Raw genomic sequence first — 12,366 nt, forward strand, 5'->3', positions numbered from 1 at the left:
AGGAGTGTGACCAGCAGGTCGAAGGAGGTGATCCTGCCCCACTCCTCTGCTCTCGTGAGACCTCACTTGAAGTATGTGTGCAGTTCTTGTGTCCTCAACATAAAAACGGCATGGAACTGCTGGAACAAGTCCAGAGGAGGGCCACAAGGGTGATCAGGGGACTGGAGCACCTCCTGTATGAAGATAGGCTGAGAAAGTTGGGGCTGTTCAGCCTGGAGAAGAGAAGGCTGTGTGGAGACCTCATAGCAGCCTTCCAGTATCTGAAGGGGGCCTATAGGGATGCTGCAGAGGGACTCTTCATTAGAGACTGTAGTGATAGGACAAGGGGTAATGGGTTAAAACTTAAACAGGGGAAGTTTAGATGATAGGATATAAGGAAGAAGTTCTTTACTATGAGTGTGGTGAGGCACTGGAATGGTCTGCCCAGGGAGGTTGTGAGTGCTCCATCCCTGGCAGTGTTCAAGGCCAGGTTGGACAGAGCCTTGGGTGAGATGGTTTAGTGTGAGGTGTCCCTGCCCATGGCAGGGGGGGTGGAACTTGATGATCTTAAGGTCCTTTCCAACCCTAACTATTCTATGATTCTATGACTTAGGACAGTATCAATGTATATTTGATGTAGATACATTCAGGTGTCTCTTCCTTTCCTACCCTCTCCATTTGGCTCCAGGGTTAAAAAGACATTGTTAAAGGACCACAGTTCTGAGAATACACTTAGAAATACTCTTCATAACTATTAATTCAGAGATTGTTTTCTGCTTTAATAATTAAATGATTTTCTTCATTAATAAGGTTACTTAAAATACTAAATTTAAATAAAATTTATTTATAAAGTAAAATGACTAAAATTAATCTCATCTTACTTTCTTAGAGGATGAGCAGAATTGCATGGAATATTTTATTATGTTTTTTAATAATTGGGTGATTTCCTTCTCCCTCCAAAAAAAAGGGAATTAAGAAGCCTGTATAGTCTGAGTCAGCATTCCAGATCATTAAAAGAATTCAACACATCAGGCCATGCTTCTTATGCCACATTGTTTTTTACTTGTTTGATATAAAGTGCTCTGCTGGAATTATTATTTTTTTCCCAAGTTTCATCATCATTTGGCTCTGTGCCCTGGTTTTGCTTGTGTTTTCTGCCAAGCTAAAGAATCAATATCTGTATAAGCCAATTTTTAATTAAAGAAGCTGATCCCTTACAGACTTTTTCCTGGGTTTAGTATTTATATACATACACAAAAAAAAATAGATGTCTAATTATCCACTGCAAGCCATATTCAAAGCTTTCTGAAATAAACTGACTTTTGATTTCCTTGAACTTTTTAATTAGGTGCTAGAAGCAAACATCACCAGACCTCTTACTCAGCCAAGTGGAAGAAAGGAGATCAATGCTCTTTCCTCCTTCAGCTGGTCCTGCCCTGACTGCAACAGAAAGAAAATCAAATGCTAAGGAGACAGATGCTTTGATTTATTTTTCAGAGAGTGCTGTGGAAAATTATCCATCCAAAATTTTAGTTTATGAGTTAGTTAAGACTAAAGATGAAGAAAGAATGTAGTTTTACAGCAGATTTTAGAAAAGTCTTAAAGAGCTAAAATATTAGAATTTAAGATGTGGTCTCTGATGGAGGGAAGAAGAGAGAGTGCAGAGGAAATGAAACAAGATGGCCAAATCCAGTTTTAGAATATACCATTTTTCCCCTCAAGTTTCCTTTGCGCTCATCTTTTAATATCACACTGAATGTGGGGTGCAATAAGACTGAATTCTGTATGAATATGCAAGACTGTTGCTGAATTGGTGCATTTTATTTCTAGGGGTGTCTCTGCAAGAGCACTGCTTGAAGAATAATTGCATTTTCAAAGTGTATACTACCAAGTCCTTTTATGGTATGAAATACAGGCATAGAGTTACAAATATTCATGTAGAATATTAACTACAAGCTGAGTAATCAGACTGAGGAAGACCCAGCAGAAAAACAAAAAGTGCAAGTGTTAACAGTTACCTTCAAGATTAATATGTGCTCTAAGCACTGCAATCATATCACTTCCAAAAATAAGTATGGAAAGAGCAATAACAGCCAAATGAACTGTAGTATCACTGAAAGATATTGGTCTAGGTAATATGATCACCAATTCATACTGTAGAAGCCCTCAAAAAAGACCTTCATCAGCACATTCATCTCAGACTGTCCTACAGCCTCAAAGGCAGAAAGATATTTCCAAAGGATCAGTCAAGGAAATGAGCAGTGCCATAGAAAAAAAGAAGCTGTTATAATCACCTTATAGTCTTACTCTCTTCTTGCAGTGTCACTGGAATCAGTAGCTAAATCCTTACCTCAGGTCTGCTCTCTGCCACAGGAGATTTAAACCCATCTGCTTCCATCTTACTCTCAGGCTACCAGCTGATCTCTCAGGTTGTGGAAATTGCAACACTGAGAACAAACATCTAAAATTCCACCTGTGTACAAAAGGCTGAAAGTCAGAATTTGAGCTACCTGAGCAGCTCCGCTGTCTGTAAGGATTAAGCAACAAGTGATTCTTCATCATTATAAGTTTTGAATTGGTCAAAACCACAGTTTTGTTTTAGGATGCAGCATCGTGCTCTGTAGAGAAACCCAGTGGCAGGGTGCAGCTCTGAATGGCATTCTGCAAAGGTACTTAAATCAGGGTTTACTATGCAGAAGTTAAAGCTGTCTGTCAGATTTTCTCCTTAACACATACTGTGCAATGAAAGGGAAATAGCTTTATGTCAATTTATACAGGATTCAATAAAAGCAAATTGAAAAAGTTGTTTCTTATTAAAATCTACACATTTTTTATTATCATGAGTATTATTAACTGAAGATATATATGCCAGATCTTCTTTTAATTACAGACATATAACTTACACAAAAGGAAGTCATATCTTCCAAGTAATTACAGGGAGCTCTAACATATATTATTGTATTATTAAATTAAAAAATCAGCTAGTGGAAAGATCAGAAATTAAATACGGAATCATCCAGTATTCAAAGAAAAAGTAGGGATAGACAGAAGTGAAATAAGCTAAATCATACAGATTTAAAATACAGTCTTCACACAGAAAAGAATTCTATGCAGCAGTAGTGTTTTGCTGCAGTTTTCTAAATCAGATGTAGCTACCAGCTATTCAGCTCTCATTGAAATGAAAGAAGGAGTAAGCTCAGTTTATTCTAAAAAGCAGTCAAAGAACATTTTCTTTTCCCAGTGAAGTAATTTTCAGGATTGTCCATGCCTGATAAGATGAGGAACATGAACAGCAGCTTCATACAGTCAGAGCACAGTGCATTAACCAATATTGTATAATCTTAGTTCTTCGTAACTTGTACGTATGTATTGGATTTATGCTCTCTTTTTCCAGCTAAGAGCTCAGAATCCCTTAAACTGTCCAATGGTAGCAAGACAAAGTCTTGAATAAAGAGGCACAGGCCCTACTCCAGACGGATTAAACAGTCCTGCAAAGTCCTCATTAAGATACCAACAATCCACGTCTGAATATTTTATCCACTTCTTTGTTCATCCCTCAGGAGACAATGTGACTGTGTAATGACCACAGAGGACTTATGACTTCCTGAAGTCATGCTTCTTGATTCATCTTAGCCTAAACTACCCCATAAATTGTACCACCCAATCATAAACTAGTTCAGCTTTCATTTTACTGTAAGTGAGCAGGGTTCACTCTGAATTAATGATGAGCCTTAAATACGATGTAAAATAGTACAGATTAAAAAGGATCATAATACATAAAAATATATTTTGAGCTTGAGCTGGTTATAGACTTTAACCTAGTTGCTATATATTTTACAATAGATTTAGAGTAGGATATTCAGGAAGCATTTTCAAAGCTGGTTCTAACAGCCTTTACTCTATAACCATGGAGAAGCAAACAAGTTTGGTATAGTGCATGTACTACACATAGCCAAAGCATACATCTATTCTGGTGCCTAAACCAAATGTTGCCTTTTTTTGTTGTTGATTTTCCCATCATCTTTACACACTGGAGTGAAAACTCAAAAAAAAAAAAAAAATGCCCAAGAGGTTATTCAGTCTTAAACTATTGGAGAACCTTTGCAATGTTAAACAAGTATCAACTACCTTCATAACAAGATCAAAAATGTTTTATTAGTAACCTGAGCAAGTATCTGCAACTATAAAGGCTGTTAAATTTTATAAGGTAGTAACACCCTAGGAAGTGCTTGAGATGTCCATCCACCTTCACGATGGTTAGCTGCCCTTGGTCACACATCAACAGGGAAATATACAACATGTATTAGACTACATAAGACAAAGAATGTGCTGGTTTCAAACTCTTACTGCACAAGTGGTTTTATTCTGGCTAATTTAAAGCATCACCAGAGTGGATTAGAGAGTGAAGGAAGGAGAAAGAGCAAGGAAGAGAAAGTAAATTAATTCCTCCATACCAGAAAGCCAAGTCTCAGTCAGCTTTTCCCTGGATGTTTGTATCTGCAAGCCTACTGAGGATTCCAGCAGAAGAAAGTCTATTAATTTTCCATGTACTTGTTGACGAAAAAGCTATCAGGATTATGGGTTGAATATTTCTAGAGTAGGGAAAGTAAGGGATGCAATTAATCTGTGAACTAAAATATACCTCTTTTCATTAATCTTTTATTGTAAATGAGCAAAGTAATTGAACCAGTACCACACTGTCAGAATAAATGCAATGCCAGTGGGATATGCATGAGAGATCACATACTGATTGAGTATTAAATATCTAACGGCAATAATTTATGGTTCATTACCTCTTTTTGGAGTTCCTTAGTTGCAGAGTGCTTGAATTTTAAGTAGACAGACTTTCAGCAGAAACTGCTTTCAAATGCTGAACATAGTAAATGCACCGAGCCCTCCATCTACTTTATTTAAGGAGTTTTGTACTTAGTTGACCTAACTTCTGTACCACCAGAAACATACAAACTACTTACAACTTGGATTAACACAATTAAAGGTTAAGGATCACATAAAAAATTAAAATTAGAGATTATACACAGAACATTGTATGTAAGCAGACCTCATATAAAAATTGTCAGATACATGTCTGTTACATGTTTCTATATAAGGAGACTTCAAAAAGGCTGAATTCTAGAAATGGAAGCAAAACATGGCCACTTATATGTCTATATTACATGGTATAATTTAATTCTCAAATAGAGTAACTACTCCACCTGGTAAAGGGGTAGAAATTCAAACATCCACTTGTATAGTCTTATGTATCAATAACATTATCTTATTACGACTTGAGTATTTCTGACAGCATCAGTTTTACAGAGATTTGCATCAGTGGCAAAAGCTAGTAAGAACTTAGCCTCCTGCCTCCCCACCCCTTTCTAGCAAAGTCACTTGCAGAAAAAGATGTGACTTTTCCTAAATGGACACGCCACAACCTTCTTTACCAACAGGCCTCCTGACAGATTCAAACTATCCTGTTTTGATGGAACCTTTCAAGGATCAAAAAAAAGATCAAACTGAAAGTGGAAATAAGTGACTCTGGTTTTATATCCTCTTCATATTGACTTCATACAAGTGTAACTGACTAAATTTGAGGCAAATCAGAGAGGAGTTAGTCCAAACACAGGTTTTAATCCTCTTTTTGAATTTTATTCTTTCTGTCGCTTACTGGAATCAGCCCTGGAACACATGCGGGTTTTGTGGACTCCTGTGCCTATCTGTTCCTGGTGAATTCTGCTCATCTGTTGAAAATTAAACTGTCCTATTCAGACATTGCTCACTTGGCAACAGACTGCTCTGTGTTTACTGTTTATTGATTTTTGTTAACTGGGACTATAGAGAAGCAGTATTTCAGTTTCAAAGTCGTCCCAGAGGACACTGGCAGGTTACAATCACTTCTACTGTAAAAAAAAAATTAATGTTAATTGACTCTATATTTACATATTATGAATGCATATTTTAATCTGTTTTACATGAATAAGTCCTCCACAATGAAGATTTCATTTCCTTTTTTAAAACAACATAACTACTTGCTTTATTTGAAGAGACAAATCTCTTCTAAATTGTTTTGACCTTTCCCTCGTGTCCTTTCTTAAAGTGGAAGTTGTATCTGCCTTCTCAGTTCAGGAATTTCTTATCTTAAAAGCAAAGTGAACTCAACTTCAAACTGAAACCATTACATTGTTCTCTTTCTAGTTTGGCAAGTCAGCCCATCTGTCTATATTTGAAACAGCCAAATTCTTGACTAGCTCAACTGAATTATTTTTACTCACAATAGACAAAAGACTGAGAATAGACCAACTTCTGCAACACACTAAAAAAGGTCTCTGGTCAAAACCAGAAAGACATGGAGAAATCCTAGACTAATAAAATAAGAAGGTCAGGACATTAATCTTTTATAGAGCAGAAGTGACTGAACAGGGTACTCCCACGTATTGGATGAGGTCCCCTGGCTTCTGAGTGCCCTGCTATTGCTGTTTAATATTTGTCCTCAACCTTGGCAAAGTTTTGCTCTCCTCCTGTACAAATCTTTTGTTTGAAACTTTCCAAGACAATCTGCATTAAGGTGAAACACCTTCAGACCCACCTCTAACTTCATCATCATCAGATGAGGTCTCAGGCAAAACTGAGATTCAGCAGAGATTCTGGCCTCAATGTTACATTTTTAGGCACAAAGTTTTAAGTAGCAGTCATCTCTGCCCCATCCGCCGAATATTTATCTGTGCTATGCTCTTTTCCAACACCACAGTAAATAATAAAATCCAGGTGTGCTAGGTTCTGAAAACAGAGCAAGAGAAAGCTTTCCTCAAAGTACCTGACATCCTTTGCATAGCATCCATGCGTTTTTATAAATTATTAGCTCACACAGAACATTACTGCTAGTGAAAATAAATGCCTCCATCTTAAGGCTTCTGGTGAAACCCTAATAAGAAAGCATCTTACAGATTTTTATTTGTCACGCTCCACATTTAAGCATTGCAATAAAGCAATTAAGTGTATTCACAGATGTGAACACTGAAGCCCTTAGAGTTATTATTCCATTTCTTCATTCTCAAATCACTCCAATATTCCTCTCATAAATATGTGTACTCTAGGGGCTTATCTGTTACTGTTCTGTATCTTTACAGCACGTTTGTAGCAATGTTCTTTTGTGTGCTGAATTACACCCTGCAGAAAAAATTTCCTGCCACTGAGAGAGACCAATTCATTTCATGACTACAAATCTATATTAATGTCTTTTCTATAGTATTTAACAATGTGGGTCCTTCCACTTGTTACTCTTAAGCATATCAAGGCCTGTATTTCTGGAGATAGTAGTATATGCAAAGTTCATAGCAGTTTTTATTGCAATTAGAAGCCACCTGATATCCCTATGTTCAATACAGTGAAAACTTATCTGCATTAAATTAAAAATTAAATATAGGCAAACAAAAAAAAAGACAGTGACAAGCAAATGCAATTGAACAGTTAGAAGGAAATAGTTTATATTTTTGTCTAAAAGCTGTTCTAACATCATAGCAGCATCAGAATGTAAGATAGTAGCAAAGTGCCTATAGAATTTAATTTTGAATGATATTGAGAGGTCAGTACAGAATTGCTCAGCTCACATTTTGTGAAGATAACATGTGTGAACTAGTTATTTCCTCCTTTTAACATATAATGACCTTGTCCATTGATTTAATGAGAAAATTATACATGCTGCACTCAGATTTAACAAACTCTTCAGAATTAAAGATACACCAAAGGAACCAAAAAAAAGGAATCTGAGACCTCACACTTGCAACCTAACCATCTGGTAGAAGAAAGCTCAGAGAAACCAACACAGTGACCTGTGGAGCCTTTGTTATGACACATGCCGGAGCAGAGAGGGGAAAAAGCTGTGAAATAGCTCATGCTACCTCAGGTGCACTGACCTTATTAATGTGATAATGTGAACAATGCATACAGTTCAAATGACAAGTCACATATGTGCTGCTGGTAGTGAGGAATGGAAAAGACAACATTGAACTGTAATTATAACTTGAGAAGATTTCTATAATCTTAGTTACACTCAAGTTGTTTAACCTGTCTTTGGGCCATATATCACAATTCTGAAGATTCCAGTAGTATTCCATGTCACAAGGGAAAATTCCTCTGTTTGTTTAAAAAAAAATATTTAAATTTCCAATGAGTTTTAGCATTTAAATTGATGTCCTAACTTCCTATAAAAATGTTGGGACCTGACATCATTAAAGGCTCTATTCCAATGCTTTAAAGTAGAGGAGTGAATAAGAACTAATTCTCTTTCTAGCTCTGTTATAACCACTGTATAACCCTGATTACATTTCTTTTATTCTCTATGCCTTTAGGCATCTGCAAATTGTCAGCATTCAAAATATTTGAAATTTGTGTGAGTAGCATTGCTAAACCCTGTAAGACAGAACTAAATAATACAACAACGTAATGATCTGCACTTGCTTTCCATGGCTTCTGAGTCACAACTTAAGAAACCAGGTTTGAGGTTCAGAATAGATTGAGTGTTACTTTTCTTGCTGATGGGATAAACCAACAGTTTGGACATGTGAGAGAACTGCTCCCAGATTGAAAAAGGCAAAAAAAATAGTTACAGTACCCTCACTAAAGGGTATGTTTTGAAAGTCTGCTCCTTTTTTTTTTATTTTGGATCACATCTGATCTTCCTTATCTACTAGCCATGGACTGAAAAATGTCCTCATAAGGCGAAACCACAGCCCTGGGTCAAAGGACATCACACTCAAGTAAAATAAAGGTCCTGGTCCCCATGGCTGATCCCACCACACTAAGCTAGAAAGGGGCTGACCACATCATGGAGCTTTGTCAGAGACAGGGTGATGCTCAAGGAACCATGCTGGAGCATTCCCTTGAGACAGACTGTCGTTTATGTTCTGTTTAACAGGCACAGGGCGAATAACCTCTGGCTTGGGCCACAAATACTTAAAGCAGCAGCTTTAAAACAGTGGTTTGTCTTCCCCCTGGCTTATTTCTTTGGTTATGTTGAGGTTTTTAGTTTCACAAGCACATTGAGTGGAAAGCCGAAAGAGATCAGAAAGGGACTTCTGAAGAGGAGCAGTTCCACAGGTATCCTCACAGGGAATCCATCAGAGGCTCCACTGGAAAATATTTTTATAAGAATGAACTTTTAAATTAATATTAAAAAATGAGCAATGTTTCTAATGAATATTAGATAATCTTAAATATAGAGGTTACACCTGAAGTCTGACTGCAACAACTGGATATGGAAATTCAGTTTACTTTGGAAAAAAACTGAAAACAACAAACTGAAGACTACTGAATTTATGTTGGTTCTTATAATACTTCCCTCTGCTTGCCTTAGAGCAAGTTCCAAGAATATGAAATTTTCATGAAGTGCTGCATTCAGTGAAACATAAAAGAAAAAGAGAGGAGACATGCTGATACTCTGCATAGGTATCACATATAAGCACAGGACAAACCTGTCTCATCTGAGTAAGAGATTAACAAGGACCAAAGATCTGTACTATGGTTTTAGAGGGTCCACAGATAAGTTTCTTGCATATGATCTATATTCCAAACAACCACAGTGTGGCAGTGTGGCATTCCAACTGGAAATGTATATTTATTTCCCTAGAGCCAGATGACAGCTAATGAGGAAAACATAAAAACACATATGGTAGATGACAGGTCCTCTAAAAACAACTATTTTGTTCTACAGCTCTGCTTCCATCATTCTACATCACTTGCAATCATAGACATGGCCAGACTCCCGCTCTAGAGTCTCCTGGGGTGCCATTTCACATGAACACTTTTGAAAGCAGTACTTAGTACCGGGTTACTGACAAGAGCTACAGAGGTCTGTGGTGTGGGATTGCGGAAAGAGTTGAAGGGGAATAAAGAAGTCTTCTTCAGTTCTGAAAGAATCCATCCTAGGATCCTGTTTGGGGTTGGTTTATTTCTTTCTTTGGTTGGTGATTTGGTTTTGTTGTTGCTTTTTTTGTTTTGTTTGCCTTTTTATTTTATGATAAAAGTTCATGAAAGGGCGCAACAGTTCAGTCCCTCACTCTAATGGTAGCATGAATACTTATTAAGTTGTCTTGGGGCCTGTCGCCAGTGTTACTTCATGCATCTTATGGCTTTAAATCGAAATACTGATCAAGTCTGGCCCTACTGAATTTTTACAATGAAAGTTTCAAGGTGACATGCTATGGCATAACATTAAGTGTAGATTTTATTCGTCCTTCATTAATAATCAACCTTACAGTCAAATATCCATTAACATGAACTGCATAATAAAAATCAACAACAATTTCAAATTAATTCCCATATGAACAAAACATTTCAAATGCTTAATATTTCATGCTCTTCTTTCACCAAATACAGTCCAGTAGCACTCTAGGTCTTTGAAATCTTCATAATGCTTTTTATCTTTTGAAATGAAACATTTTCCTTAGACTTTCATATCATCCTTATTACTTTACATCAGTGCCAAGTCAATTCCCTTTTTGGATTACATCTGTCCTTTCATATCTACTTTACTATTTAGCAAACAAGATCCTTCCTCTGGATCTTCTCTGGTTATTTACTCACAGAAAAACTTGACATTGTTTTAAACTAAATTAACAGAGTTGGATACTAAGGCAGCCCTCCTCTGTTTCATAGGCTGGCATGTACAGTAGGTAAAAATTCAGAAGTACAATTCATTGAAGAAGCAAAATTAACAGTCGACTTGCTATGTATAGTTTTATTTGGGAACGTAGGGCCTGCAGTATCATCTACTAGTGTATTGAGTTATTATGGAAGTTAAACAATGAAAATTCAAGTCTTTCACCACCTTTTAGGATTAATTTTTTTTTTTTTTTAAGCAAAAATAATTTAGTCTGGTATGCACATGTAACTTGGTGATACTGTGCTCAGAAACATTCATGTTAAGCCCCAAAGAACAAAACTCCCAGCCATGATCATGATTAATAAAGAAAATTCTACCAATTGTGTCTAGAACTTCTCAAAATTTCAGATTACACTACTTTTTGTGGATGTGAACACTGTGATTGCTTATATTCTGCAGAGTAGAGGTGACTTTGTCATGCTCAAAATCTGTGCTTTTTGATGTTAACTAAGTTTCTATAAAATCCTGTGAATGCAAGATAAGGAGGCTTTTACCTGAGAGCAGCTAAGTCTGATAAGTGAGGTGTTTGATTAAGCTCAACTAAGATTATGAGAAAGTTATTGATGCTTTATCTCCAAAGGACTATACAGTTAAGACAGCTATCTCAATAAGAAGCTGTCCTTTTTCTCAACTTCAGACAAAGCCATAATCTAACCATTTTTGAATCCAATCTATTTACAGAATTCAGACAATACTATTCGTTTACTACAGTTCAAGTTGCAACATTTCTATGACAGATTAGACACAATATTTATTACAAGATCCAGAAGAGTACCTATGGAATTCTCAAGCATTAAATATTTTAGACAACAAAGATTTCCTAACATTTCTCCATCTTGAGATGAAAGCACATGATGTCTAAAGTACTGCTTCAATTACATAGTACTCCTCTGAATATAATGCAGAGCAATTTCACAGTACTTTATGAAATCGATTCTTTTAGGCTACCATTTGCATCTTAGGAATTACAGTACCATATCCAGCATTTGCATAGAGATCATTAATATTTAAAGTCCTACATAGAACTTAAGCAACTGAAAACATCTGCAATCATACACCCACCCCCTCTTCTTATACACTGTCTTGCAATGGAAGTAGCTACGCATCTCCTCTCCCCACAGTTGTTTTTTGGGAGGATGGTAAAGATTGGGTGTTTTGCATATTAAGATGGAAAGCCTCCTGTTGCCTAGACAGCACAAACAATAACTGGGGATTAGTCTGGGATCCTAGGACTGTTTTCTCAAAAACTGACACTGTTATGAATGGCGAGCAGAAGACACTTAACCACTATGTTGTATGACCAAGATGCCTTCTTTCTTCCCTGCAGCTCATGGTGCTCTCACAATGAATCTGAGAAGCAGTCTCCACTCCTCCATGCTCAGCACTCCTTCCCTATCACATCCCTGCCCCTTCAGCTCCCTGTTCATGATACCTGCTTGCTGCAGATCTCATACCAAGGTACCCAGTTCTAAAAATATTATTCATCTAATGATCAGTTCTTGTTTACAGACTTCAGTATGTGTTTCAGTGGCCCCAAATAATGACTTGTAGCAAACTTGATTTATTGTCATTAGACTGATGTAAGACCACTCCTGGATTTCTACGGAACTTGACCTTCTCTCTCCTTCTGTAAATTGCTTTACACTGCTGTAATTATGCAGACTCTAGTCAAGAAATTGTAATTATCAAAACACATGAAACTGGAGATACAATTTGCACTTGTTCATCAC

The sequence above is a fragment of the Pezoporus flaviventris genome, unplaced genomic scaffold, assembly GCF_033815535.1.
Source record: "Pezoporus flaviventris isolate CSIRO_AGI_PZ_B2104156 unplaced genomic scaffold, CSIRO_AGI_Pfla_v1 ptg000027l, whole genome shotgun sequence".
NCBI lineage: Eukaryota > Metazoa > Chordata > Aves > Psittaciformes > Psittacidae > Pezoporus > Pezoporus flaviventris.